The sequence below is a fragment of the Poecile atricapillus genome, chromosome Z (genome assembly GCF_030490865.1).
Source record: "Poecile atricapillus isolate bPoeAtr1 chromosome Z, bPoeAtr1.hap1, whole genome shotgun sequence".
NCBI classification, from domain to species: Eukaryota; Metazoa; Chordata; class Aves; order Passeriformes; family Paridae; genus Poecile; species Poecile atricapillus.
The window spans coordinates 75654676-75667966 of NC_081289.1; positions in this window are offsets into that span (position 1 = coordinate 75654676).

Genomic DNA, 13291 nt, shown 5'->3' on the forward strand with positions numbered 1-13291 from the left:
GTATGAGTACAGCAAGGCAAAGAAACAACGGCAGCAACAATGGACAAAAAAGCAGAAAACCTAATGAAGTCTCTGCCCGCTCTCCAAGCGCTTCCCTCGGTGCAGTTCCGGGCACGGCCGGCAGGGGCGCTGCTGGCTCCCGGCTGGCAGCACGTGTGTGGTGATTCCGCCGCGCCAGCAGGGGGCGCTGTGGCGCGGGCTCAGGGATGGTGGCCCGGCCAAGACTGGAAGGGATGGAAAAAGGGCTTTGCTTCACAAACCCGAGGGCATGGCAGTCTTGGTGCCCCAGCAGGACTCTCGGAAGCAGCAGGCTGGAACGGCAGGGAGGGGCGTAGTCCCGGAGTGGCAGATGAGTTGTATCAGGAACTCCCGAGCTGTAGCAGGAACTGGGACTGGCAGGCAGGGGCTGAAGGGCTACAGTGTGGCAAACAGCCCCTCAGCAGTGGCACGGGCGCGGGGAGGGCCAGCAGGAGCAGCCCGGCTTCTAATGAAGGGAGAGACTCCCTGGAAGTGGCGAAGGGCTGGTTTCTCTTGAGGGGAAAGGCTTCCCCTGAGGCACCTGAGCAGGATGTGAAGAGTCCTTTGTTTGGTAGGAAAGGTGTTAAAGACGGCCCAGCGCAAAGGCACTCTCAGGAGCAGAGCTCCACTCACAGTAGAAGAAAGGCAGCAGGAGAAAGAATCCTGCAAGGGTGATGAATCTCTCCACAGTGACTGCAGCCTCCTTCCCCTCCGAATGTTGACAGCACAAGAGAGCAAGAAGCTGCCCCAGCACCTTTTTTCCCATCCCAATTCTTGCAGTATCTCTGCCCCTCCAAGAGAAACCCTCAGATGAGTGCAGCCAAGTGCTTTCCTCCTCGAGTGTGGCGACTTATTTTGTCTCCTAAGCACCGGGTCGTTATTTTCTCCTCGGGAGAGAATTCCCTAAGAGAAAGAAACAAAAGGAAGAATCTTAAACCCCGACAATAAAAATTAATGGTTCCCTGGGAAAAATATTTCTACTCTGGAAGTTCAAGAAGAATAATCAGAAAAGTATTCCTTGATACTAATATGTTGCCTGCTCTCAGGATATTAGAGTGAAACTTTATTATCTTGGACTGGACAGCTGGCTTCTTCTCCAATATGATTTGGAGTCGTAAAAGGGAAAAAAGAAATGGGGAAAAAAAATGGAAAAAAAGAAGTTCAGGCTTTTAAAAGCCAAACCAGGGGCATAAAGCAGGAGTTTACAATAGAAAAATAATTTCAAATATTGTTTTGTTCCAGCTCACTTAAGAACAGCTTGTTCATAATTAAAAGTGTTTCCGAGGAATATTTTTAAAGCACAGAGATTTATTATTTTAATGCTAACAAGTTTTCAATGAATCAGGATATTTTTCTACAATACAGTATCCATACAGATTATACAGTGGAAAGGAAGCTGATTGGGATGTAGTTCTGTCATGAATAAAATCTCTCAAGACATCCACCCCGGTTAAAGTACTGTGTTTAGTTATGTACAGTTAATGTTCTTATCCCATTTGTAAACCTTGTACCCCTTGTTTACTCCGATGGTTATTAGTAATGTTAATTACTTACCAGTTTCTGAAGTGTTTTAAAGGTTTTTATGAGACATTCCTGTACCCTTTCCCTTACTTCCCTGCTACTATGTAACAGAGCTGCTCCCATGGGGGTTGGGTCACACTAACAAAAGCAACCCATTAGAAAGGTATGCCATAGAAGGAGGCAACTCCCATGGACACTGTGCCACACTAGAACAAAGAAAGTCCCAGGAAGCTGTGCAACCAAGTAATAGGCAAACTAAGGCACCAGGACACCAAAACAACGAGCTAACAGAGGAGTAAAAGGACAAGGAGACCTATTCTACCAAGCTATGATGAAAGGCTATCTTCCTGCATCACCTAAGCCTGCTTAGAAACCATCTTCCTATATCACCATGACCTAAAGAGGACTGGAAAGGACTGGCACCCCTAGACAGCGAACCAGAACGACAGGCTTCCTGGCTACTCTCGTGAGGATGGAAGCTCCAGCTCTGCAGTGTGTGCTGCAAAGCTGAATTGGAGCTGTCGGTGTGGGAACGGCCGTGGTGCAAGCAACCCCCAAGAGCTGAATCCTAATAAAGGCATCAAACAGGAGTCTTGTCTCCTGGCCAATTTCTTTCAGTTCTATTCCATAAGTGTGACTATTTGTAATATGTGTGTTTTTGATATAATTTGCGTGTATAGTGCACAAAGTTAACTCGAGCACAATGCATAAAACTTGAGCAACCGAAGGATTGTCACAACGACAGAGAGCTCAGGGCTGTTTGCGAAAGGACAAAGGGGGCGCCAGGAGAGAGACAGATCCACTCAGAGGAGATGAGCCACTAATGATTCAGTGATCAGCATGTGATACCCATTTGGTTGACCGTTCCTCTTAATGTCGGTCTCCCGAAAGGAAAAAAACCAAAAAACCAGAAACCACTCAGACTCCATCCCTTTCTGGGAAAATCTCAGAAAAATTCTACATTTCAAGGACTACGTCCCAAAAAATCCACTCAGACCTAATCCCCTTCCCAGAAACCTCTTCAGCAGTTCAACATCTAAATTCTGAATATGTAACAACACATCACAGATAAAAAAAATCGAGACTGCATGGCCTCAGGCTGAAAAAACTGTATAAAACTCGGCACTCCAATAGACAGTTTGTGAACTTGGGGGAATCAGTGCGGCAGAGACTGGTTCAGGGTTCACCCAGTGCCGATCCCGGGCTCGACATTGCCTTTAATTGTGGCTGTCCCCAAATCTACTTTTTGCAAATTTTTTTGCGAATTTTTTATTTTTTTGCAATAAAAATTGTTATTGATAAAATTTTATTAATTTATTTATAGCACTTTTAGTTTAGACTTTTTACATTTGAAACTAATGCTAACTCTCATTATTAGGTTGCTGCCTTTTGAACCAGGTTGGAGAAAGACCACTTTTACCTTACAAAAATGTTCTGTTAATTGACTTCATAGTTTGGTCAAGGATTTCCACAGTCCAATGAATTGTGTTCCCAAACTATGACAAAATGTGTAGAAATACTGAAATAATACTCCCAAAAGAAAATAAACTCCATGTTGTATATAGTGCTAATATTAGCATATTATTTCCCATACTTTCTTGTCCTTGTGTAATTCATTAATGATTTATTTTGCCAATGTCATCCTTTTCCAGCAAACACTATCTTGATTTGATATAGTCTGTGGCATTCAAGTTACAGGAAAATCCCCCAGGAGAATTGGCACACCAAGGATTCGTGTCAGAGAAGTCACAAATGTGACTCAGTGCAGTTACTTCAGTACTAAACTCCTTTTAGAGTTGAGATTCCACCAAGTGTAACTTGGAAGACAGGAAAAAAGAGGAGAAAAAAAGGAGAAAATATAGAAGATCTGCAAAGAAGTGTATTGTTTTGGAACAGAATTTAATCTATTTAAACATATCAAGTGAAGAAATATGTGAATTAATATTCTAATATTATTCTCAGCATTATTAAAGTCAGGAAGAAGAAAATACATAAATAAACTCTGGAGTAGTCCATGCAGATAAATAGTGTTGAAAATGGGTAGATAATACCAAGTTTGTAAAATTCTCTGTGAAAGTTGCACAACAAACTTATCTTACTGGTGATTAACAGAATTCTCATATACTGATGGCTACCAAGCTTTTCAGCAAGAAATATAAATTATTCTGATGTAAAACTAATCAGTTCTAATAGGGAAAAACATGATTTGGATTCTGTTATGCTGAACTGAAATTATATTTATAGACATGTTGTTGGAAATTTAAGAAAATCATCTAAATCTTTAATTTTTCAAAGATAGTAGCATTAAGCTTCTGTTGCCCAATGCTTAATTAAGCAAAGAGCAGATTGACTGGCACAGAAAAAAACCCCCAAAACTGGTAAGCCATCTTTGTTTTATGCATAGACTTTCATACATTTGATAAATTTATTTTTATGATTTTAGATGGCAGAGACTCATTTTCATTAAATTTGTTTACCATAATTATGGAAGGACTGTCACAATAACCATTAAGTTTGATACATTTGTGTGTGTTCCTACTTCTCTCTGCCTCCCAGAATTTTCATTCCAGCCATGAGTGCTGGTGTTCCTTAGTTGTACATCTGGTACAGTGTTTCTGACAGCAACATCACTCCACAGGGACTGAATGTGCCATCTGTATGACACACTCAGTATCTAATGGTTTAAGAGCTAGAGACACATAAACGCCTGAAAAAGTACATTTTCCTGGTTGCTATGTTTTTGGTCTCTCTCTTTACATTTTACCAACAAAGTATTTATTGCGCAATGTTGCAGCTCTGTGCTCCTGTATTTGTAAGTATGGGAAAGGGGGAGTGGACTTTAGCATCCAGTACGTCCTGGTTATATCTACCTGAAGGCAAAAGAAAAGAAGAGAAAGTTAAAAACCCCTCACAAAACAGGACCACTAGAGGTAAAAATCTCCTCAGCAGAAGAATTGATTCTAATAGAAATGTAATGTGAAATCATTTTGTGAAAGCGTACAAACAGATATTTAGCACACATATATATATGTATAAATTAAATATAATAAAATAAATAAATATATGTATATATAAAACCTACAGCTGTTGCCCTAAGCAAAATAGTTGGCATGAGCCAACATTTCCCAAACAAAAACCATTAGATTCCTAATGAAAATCACAATAAAATATGGGTTTTTTAGACATTTCTTATGCCTAAAATCAAGAGTTCTGCAAGATTTTGCACTTGCTTGAATTTCACTGTGATTATGAATTACTGAAGATGTAGAGAAACGTAAGTCAAACTGAGCTTAGTGAAACTGTATGGGAAAGATTTTCTTCATCAATCTATTTTTTATTTATTTTTTTTAATAAGGAGAAAACATAATTTATGAACTTCTAGCCTTATAAAAGGGAAAAGACTTGAATTCTAAGCAAAAAAGAAAAATGTTGCTGGAAGGTAGAAAGCTTTCAGAGGGCCTTTCTGGGTTTTTGCTTTTTTTTTTCTCTTTTAAATTTCCACTGTTCATGAAGAACCAGTTTTTATTCATTGTTTGCATTGAGGTTTATAGATACATACTTGCTCTATAAAAAGGCATATGCTCAAAGTGCCCATCATTTTTCCTAATATTCAAGATGAAAACTTCTAGTTAGAAATTCAGTTTGCATAGCAGTAGCAGCAGCAGCAGTCCTGGGCTATTTCATTTTTCTAATGACCCTGCCTGTGGCTTTTTTTCTCCTTCAGTCTTTATAGGCAATAAACCAAGGAACACTTCTTTTAAAAATGTGTGGCTCATATACTTTTGACTTTGACAGAGAGCAAAAAAAAATAACAAAGAACTGAGAAATTTCTTTAAAAACAGCTAGTGGAAAAGTTGCTTATGTGATTATTTGGTAGCCAATATTATTATTATTGCCCAGATATTCATAATGCATGGAAAACAGTAAAAGAAAAATATAATTAAGTTGACACATTCTATGCCAAAATTGTCAGTTCAGGATTTAAATATTTATTGAAATATTTAATTATATAAATAAATATTTAAGTATTCAAATAAATATAAATATTTATTTAAATATTGTTAATATTACTCAGGGTAAAATTTAAGAGTTTTAGAGCTTTTTCTAGATTTTGCCCACATGGAGATAAATCTATTTAAGGAATTACATACTGCAGCACTTGTATAGGTAAACTATTTTGAATATGACTACTAATGTAAGATCTGTATTAAAATTTGGCATTAGCATAGCAACTGTTGTTACTCTTTGTCCAGCTCATTTGTTTTGCTTTTCAAATTTTATGTCAGATTGCTTTTGTTCTTTGGTATATTTATTCTGTGGTATAATGGCGAAATGGATTTTGAAAACCAAGGAGTGATTCTGAGTACCATGCTCTTTTTGGCGACACACTTTAACACATCATGAAGGCTGAAGAACTTTGGTATTCAATGTTTAGTCTGCCTGCAATAAAAGGCTTATTTAAAGTTTCTTAAACACCTGAAAATGAAAGCGAATAAATAACATTTGAGAATTTTTTTTTTTTTTTTTTTTTTTTTTTTGCTTTTGCATGTACTTCAAAAACATTGAGCTCACCACAAGGTCTACTAGAAACAAAATTGTAACTACTAATTAGAACAGTTTATTTATCCTTCTTTAGCAGAGACCTTATAAAGGTGAGTGCTTGAGAGGGACATGTATATCTGATAAACTGTTAGATTAGTTTCTTCAGTGGCAAACATTCATGTTGATGCTGTGATCCTAACTTCTTTCTTCCCATCCCTCTTCTTTTCTCCAAAATGAAGGACAAATGTGTATTGCACTGGTGTGGAGGGTAAATCATTCCTATTTGGAATGAGCTGATGTTCTCATTAGAAGTTTATTGTTGCTCTCCTATGTCATTTGTGCTTGTGCTGCCATCCAAGGGAACTGGAGACATAGAAGTATAACTGTTACCAGAGAAATGAAATTACTGTGTTGGCTGAGCAAAGGCAGAACTGTTCATTCACCCTTTTAATGTGAAGGACAGACTAGAAGTCATGGTCTAGCTGTCTTTCTGTTGCATATATAAAGTGTCAGTATGTCATAGAGCTTTTTGCAAATGCAGAAAGACTGGCTTTTGTAATGTCAGGAGTAGAAGGAAAATTGCTTACCTTGTAATTTGATGAGGTTAATATTAGCATGAATGCACTCTCATTGGTCTAGAACAGAATAAAACATGAGGTTATCCAACTAGGTTATTTTTTGTGTGAGCATTCCAATGCAGGACAGCCAATAGCAAAGAAATGACAGAAATGTGTCAAAGTCACAGAATAAATTGCTTCTGATTCCAAACATCATCTCAGAATCTAAACAGAGCCTTATCTTCAAAAACAGCCAGCATGAGTTTTGATGCAGAAGAATTGTTCACTATTTATCACAGCTAATGATCATTGTATAGCATTCTCCAGTATAGCAGGTGGCCTGGGACTGAGTTGATTACAAAACAGAAGCCACACAGAGCTGACACTGCATGCCAGAACCAGGAGAGATACCCTTAGATGAAATGCTGTCATGTTGAAACGAAACTGTCCCCAAGGCTTGATCTAGCACTGGTCACTGGCAGTGACCACTGTGTCAGCTCTGACTTGGTCCTGTGCCACTGTGCCATACACAGACCCAAGGAAATACTGAAGCTGAAAACCATCAGAAAAAAATCAAGGTCTTTGGAAGTTGATTCCAGCCATACCCATATCCCCTCTGTTTTCTGGGATCTGTTGAAATAGTTAGTAGACTTCCAGAAAGTTTTTCCTTCATGTTGCTTGAAATTGGCAGTCCAGGTATTTGTGTTTGGTTAATGAAACACTCTTCTAAAAGTATTTGATGTTTAGGATTTGAGTATCATTACAAATCCTTCTGAAAATAGTATTCCTGTTAGAAGTTTCATCATTGTGTTCAAAAATCACTAACTTACTAGTTACTCAACATCAAATTACATATTTCATGTATCATATGCATGAAATAGTGCTAAAGAGAGAAACAAAAAAGGATAGTCAATGTGGAAGGGTGAAAGTGTGGGTAAGAAAAAAATATGTACATCCTGCAATTTCAGTATTTAATTAAGCTTATCTTGCTGTATCTGAATGTTGGTATTTTTGTTTGTCTTTTTTGAGTTAAAAACATATCAGAATATTTAATTTATTGGGTTTTTAGCAAGTTGCTTATGAATGTCTCCAAATTTGACTCCTACATGCAATGAAATTAATCCCAAAACTCTTGTGTGGGATTGTTGAATGAAAAGCAGAAAGTTTTCAAAATGAAGTCTTTTTGAAGTGATTGTACCACACAAGCCTGCCCTCTATCTCAGAATGGCAGATCTTGAGGGCGGCAAAATGTTGACAATCAGTGGTTTGAGATTCAATCCATTAAAACTGAAAATAAAAAAGAGACTTAATGTGAGTGGCAAAGTAGTTTGATCTTAATGGTCAGCCTAGAACCATATGTTGTTATATTTGGAAATTCTTATTTAGGGATGGCATGTTCTTGGATTGTTTTTTCTTTGTGATCAGGACAATCATGATATGGAAGAACACTGACTATGCAAATTGCGGGTAGTATAATAAGAATGAATTTGATTCTCCTTAATCTGTGCTCACGAAATTTTTTTCTTGTCTTCTCAATATGTAAGGGGAACAGATAAAATTTCAATCAAACACCATTTCTTATATAAACCAGTGTCAACAGTTGAGTATATTCACCCTAAAATACCGACACCAAGAAATTGTATAAAACTTGTTTTTCTGAATTAATACTAATCAGCATGCCTCTGTAAACATATATATGTGTGTGCCAGCAGTCCAGTGATTCTGCATATATATCTGTGAAAATGAGTCCATCATTATTTATGTTACCTTTGTTTGAAAATCGCCTCTATACTGTTTTACCAGGAGAAAATGGCTCACAAGCAGCATGATCTTTATCAGTTGCTGAAGGCCTTGTGATATGCCTGCTTAACCTTACAACCTATACAGCTGGTAGGACAAAATTTAACCCCAGACTGAACTACCAGGGGTGGTTCTTCCTATAGAGAGGGAGTAAAAGTTTGGAGCAAGAGTGGCCAATATGTATCTTAGAAAGAAATAAATTAACCCAGAGGAATCTGTATGACTACTCTAGAGACAAAATATCTGTCCTTTTGCTGGTTACTTTACCTGCTTCATATTGTAGGATTATAGGTATTTAACATCCAACATCCCAGACAGGCCAGGACAGAGTACAGTGTGCTCCTGAGAAAAAATCAGTTATTCCTGAGAAAACAATTCATCCAAGCTCCAGGCGTGGTCACTTTAAAATGGCCTTCCAGTGCTTTGATAAAACAAAGTGTATTAAATAATATTAAAGTGTATTAAATACCTGTCAGTATATTTCAACAAATTTTAAATTTAGCGGGGATAATGGGAATAATTGAAGCTATTAATTTCACTGCAATTCATTATTCATGAGGAAAAGTCTAGGGCACATGGAAAGTTGCAGTCATGTTCTAATAAAGACAATTATCATTAGAATTGCATATATCTGACAATTACTTAGATTTAAAAAAATCTGGTACTTGCATATTACACTTGGAAAAGTCAATTCCTTTCATCTGTTGAAGTTCAATATTTTTCTGCAGAATACCGTCAAAATTTTTTGCAAAAAATTGCAAAAGTTCATTGAGTTGCTGAGCTCTTATGTATACCTGCTTCTTTCAGGTTTTTATTAATAGACATACTAGAATTAAAGGGAATTTTATCCAGGTGAGTGTTCACCCTCTGGTGCTATGTACAATCTGGAGTAATCTTAGTTGAGACATTACTGTTTCTTGGAGGTAATCAGAATTAAAGATTAAAGTAGTAACAAGAGAAGGTGGATTTACATACTTCTCATTAAAAATTCCATATCAAAATAAAACCTTCAAACTTACAAAACATTGGTAGTACAAAAAAAAAAACAAACCAAAAACCAAAACAACACCTTGTTAGGTGTCCTTTCCATTTTCTCCTTTCTGAGCTATTTTTCTCATACTGATTTAGCATGAGACAAGCTGGATTGAAAAAGTGGAACCGTGGAAAAACTGGGCTACAAACAAGGTAAAGTAACATTTTATCTTCCTGTTATTAAAACTATAATTATAACCATTAGTAAATACCATTCAGTGAAATATCAGACACTGTCACTGAATTAATTTGTCAGGACGAGATTTAAATCACTTATGTTTGCCTTTCATGTGTGCATACATGAATTCTACGTGCTACTACAAATTGCAGCTGATTGTTTTAGGAGTGTAGAATCTGTAGTTTTCACAAATTTAATATTGGGAAACTCACAACAGGACTGGTGAAGTTATATCTGTCCCCAGATATGCCCCTTTAAGAATGGTTTCTTTTTTAATCGAAGAAGGAAGATATCAAGATGATCTATCGAATTGTCATCTGGTGTGCCTGTCCTGATACATGCAGCAACATGGCCCAAAGTGATATTACAATCACAAGGTCAGCATGTCAGAAACATAGCCTGAAGAACACTGTTTCCCTTGTGATTGAAACACTAGATAACTAATTAATTTGCTGCCTATTATGCATTAAATTTTGGACAATTAGCTATGGTGTTCTCTAACAATATCTGATAGTGTAATTACAACGGCAAACAGTCAGGAAACACCTTTTATCTTTACAGTTCAATGTACAGAGGACTGCTGTCTGAAATGAGGTCCCTACCAACACAGTATCTTACACATCTGGCTTTAATTTCTAAGGCATTTTTTACTCAAGCTTTCCACAGGAATGTTGATTACCTGTAAATGTCCACCAGAGCACAAAAAGAACCAGTTCAACAATACAACACCTATGTATAATGCTAATAATTTAGGTTAATGAATCTCATTTTCTTAGTATTTTGTTTGTTTTGGACAGTTTTATAAAATTTTGCAGAGTGATAAAAATGGAAACAACTAAGAAAATTTCTTTCTGATGTCCAACACGATTTCATACAACATATTTCAGTATTTGAAAAAAAATTGCTTGGAAAACACCATTAATTTTTTATCTGTAGATCAATAAATTAATGTTCCCTATTGTTTTGAGGCTCTTAAGGATATCTGGACTGACAAATACTTACAGTGCAAAGAGATCTGTCAGACTGGTACTTAAACACAAATTTTTACAGTGGCATTTACAGTTTGCTTGCAAGGATTTTTATTTTTTTTATTTTAGCAGAATAGAATAAAAAAAATCCTCCTTATTGTATTTCTTTGAGAAAAGCAATTTAGAGTTTACTGTTCCTATTCTTGAATTCAGTTTGCAAGGTCTACTTGCAAAGAGTTTCTGAATGAAAGTTCATCTGCAGTACTAGTTAAAGAACAAGAAGCAAGCCAGTACATCTAGGTTCAGCACATGAAAATCATGACATAATTAATTTCTCTGAGAATACCATGTTACAAAAAACAGTACATAACCAGAGACTACTGCACATAACAGAAAATGAACAAAATGATTGATACAGTTGCATACCAGATCCTTTGCTGGTCATAGATTTATATCATAATTTTCATTCAGTTTTGATAAAAAATAAAGCTGAGTTTTATCTAATATCCTCATGTATTTTTGTCCTCTTTCATGCTATGAAGGACCTGTCACTTCACTGCTGTTTGGTGTGGACTCAAGTTTGCAGCAAGGAGTGTGAGTGTACTTTGAAGGACTATCGTGCAGCTGTGATAAACCAGAAACAAAACAAGTGATCCAGTAAAGAGTGTCAAAGACTGAAGTTTATCATTTATGACTTAAATATCTTCATGAAGAATTCTTGCCTATTATGGCAAAACTGTATTGCAAAAGCTGCAGAGAAACCTCCACACCATAAACAAACCCTCTGACTGAGACCGTGAACTGCTCACTGATGGAGATAAGATAAAATGACTCAGGTCTGGACTGGGGAAGAAGAATACTTTCCCAGAGGGATCAAGCTTAGCACCTTTGGGGTGGAGACCACAGCCCCAGGGCTGTCACCTGCCAGGCTCCAACAGACCCTCACACCAGAGGGTGGGGGGGGGAAGGAGAGTTTTTGGGTGTGTGGTAAAAAAGCCTCTGGTCCCAGACAGTTCACACCCATGCTCTGCTGTGCAGACCAGCTCAGCTGTGAGGTCCCTTCCCCCTGGGAAAAGCCACATCCATGTGAAGGACAGTGGAGGGGGTGTCATGGCCCATCAAAGGCCAGCCCCCGCTAAGGGGTCCCCAGAGCCAGCACCAGAGCACTGCAAATGATGAACAGATTCACAGGGTTGCAAGGGACAGTGCCAAACTTGCCCATCCCAAAGGAGGTACCTGGTCCACTAGCCCAAATGTGTATTAATCCGCAGGATTTTCAGTGCAGTGGGCTGCGGGGGACCCTCACCACCAAGAAGGGCAGATGGAGGGGAACAATGACACGTCTTTGGGATCCCCAGCAGGGTGATATGCTCCCACCTAATGCCTGTCACTCTCTCCCTGTGCCCCCACCTCTCATGCACACCTCTTTTTCATTTTTTCTTTTTTCTTTTTCTTTTTATGTTTTTATTTTTCTTCCTTTTATTTTTCTTTTTTTTTCTCTACTTTTTCTCTTTCTCATTTTCATTGTCATTCTCTTTCTCCTTCTCTCTCTCTCTTTCTCTTTCTTTCTGTCTTCGTTTAGGGAGTCACCCCAGGACACTTTCTCTTTGCCTCTTTTACTATTAAATAAAAAATATCTTTTTTTTTTTTTTTTGCAGCAACATCTAATCTCATTTGGTTTTAATTATGTTTGTTGGGTATATTTGAAACTTTTCTGGGTCCAATCCATTTTATTCATGGAGGCTTAGTTTCTTCGTGTCTTCTGTGTTAAACCAGTTCATAACAAAGAGGAAGAGCAGGATGCATTGTCTACCATCCCTTGTCTGTGTCAATGGAGATTCTTTATTTGTCAATGCAAGACAGAGGTGCTTAGTCTTTTTTGGTGTCCAATCAGGTCTTCACAAAGCCTCTGCTAGAGGTCTATACATCTGGAAGTGAAGACATTCCAAGCTTTGCACTGTTCCCCTATTCAGAATTAGTTGTTAGGCCATAGGAAAGAGGCAGAGAAACAGAGAGTAGAAAACTGACTTTGGTCTTAAGAACACTAGTATGTTTTAAATCAAACAGTTTAAGTATGCTAACTTAAATGGAAAGGATGCTTACATAAATATGCAGACTTACAGGATTATGGTCTTTCTTGGAGATAGTGATGGTGCTTATCTTTATTTGAAAAAGCCAGCACTATTTAAATAAAAAATTAAACACTTTCTCTCATTCACCAGGGGTAAATGTGACCAGGGAGGTCCCAAGTAACTGGAAGTTTGCAAATGTTACACCCATCTATAAGAATGACTTGGAAGGATGATCTGGGGAATTTGAAGCCTGTCAGACTGACCTCGGTGCCAAAGAACTTCATGGAGTAGATCACTCAGGTCCCATCATGCAACATGTACAGGACAATCAGGAGGATCAGGCCCGGCCAATATGATTTTAGGAAGGGCAGGTCTTGCTTGACCAACCAAGCAATGACACAATGACCTGCTTACTGGATGAGAGAAAGGGTGTGGATGTTGTTTTGACTGTGAACTTTCGTGAAGTCTTTGACACCATTTCCCCCATTATTCTGCTGGAGAAACTGGCTGTTCATGGTGTGGACAGATGTACACTTTGCAGGTAAAGAACTGGCAGGATGGTCAGGCCCAGAGAGTGATGGTGGCTGTACTTACAGTCAGCTG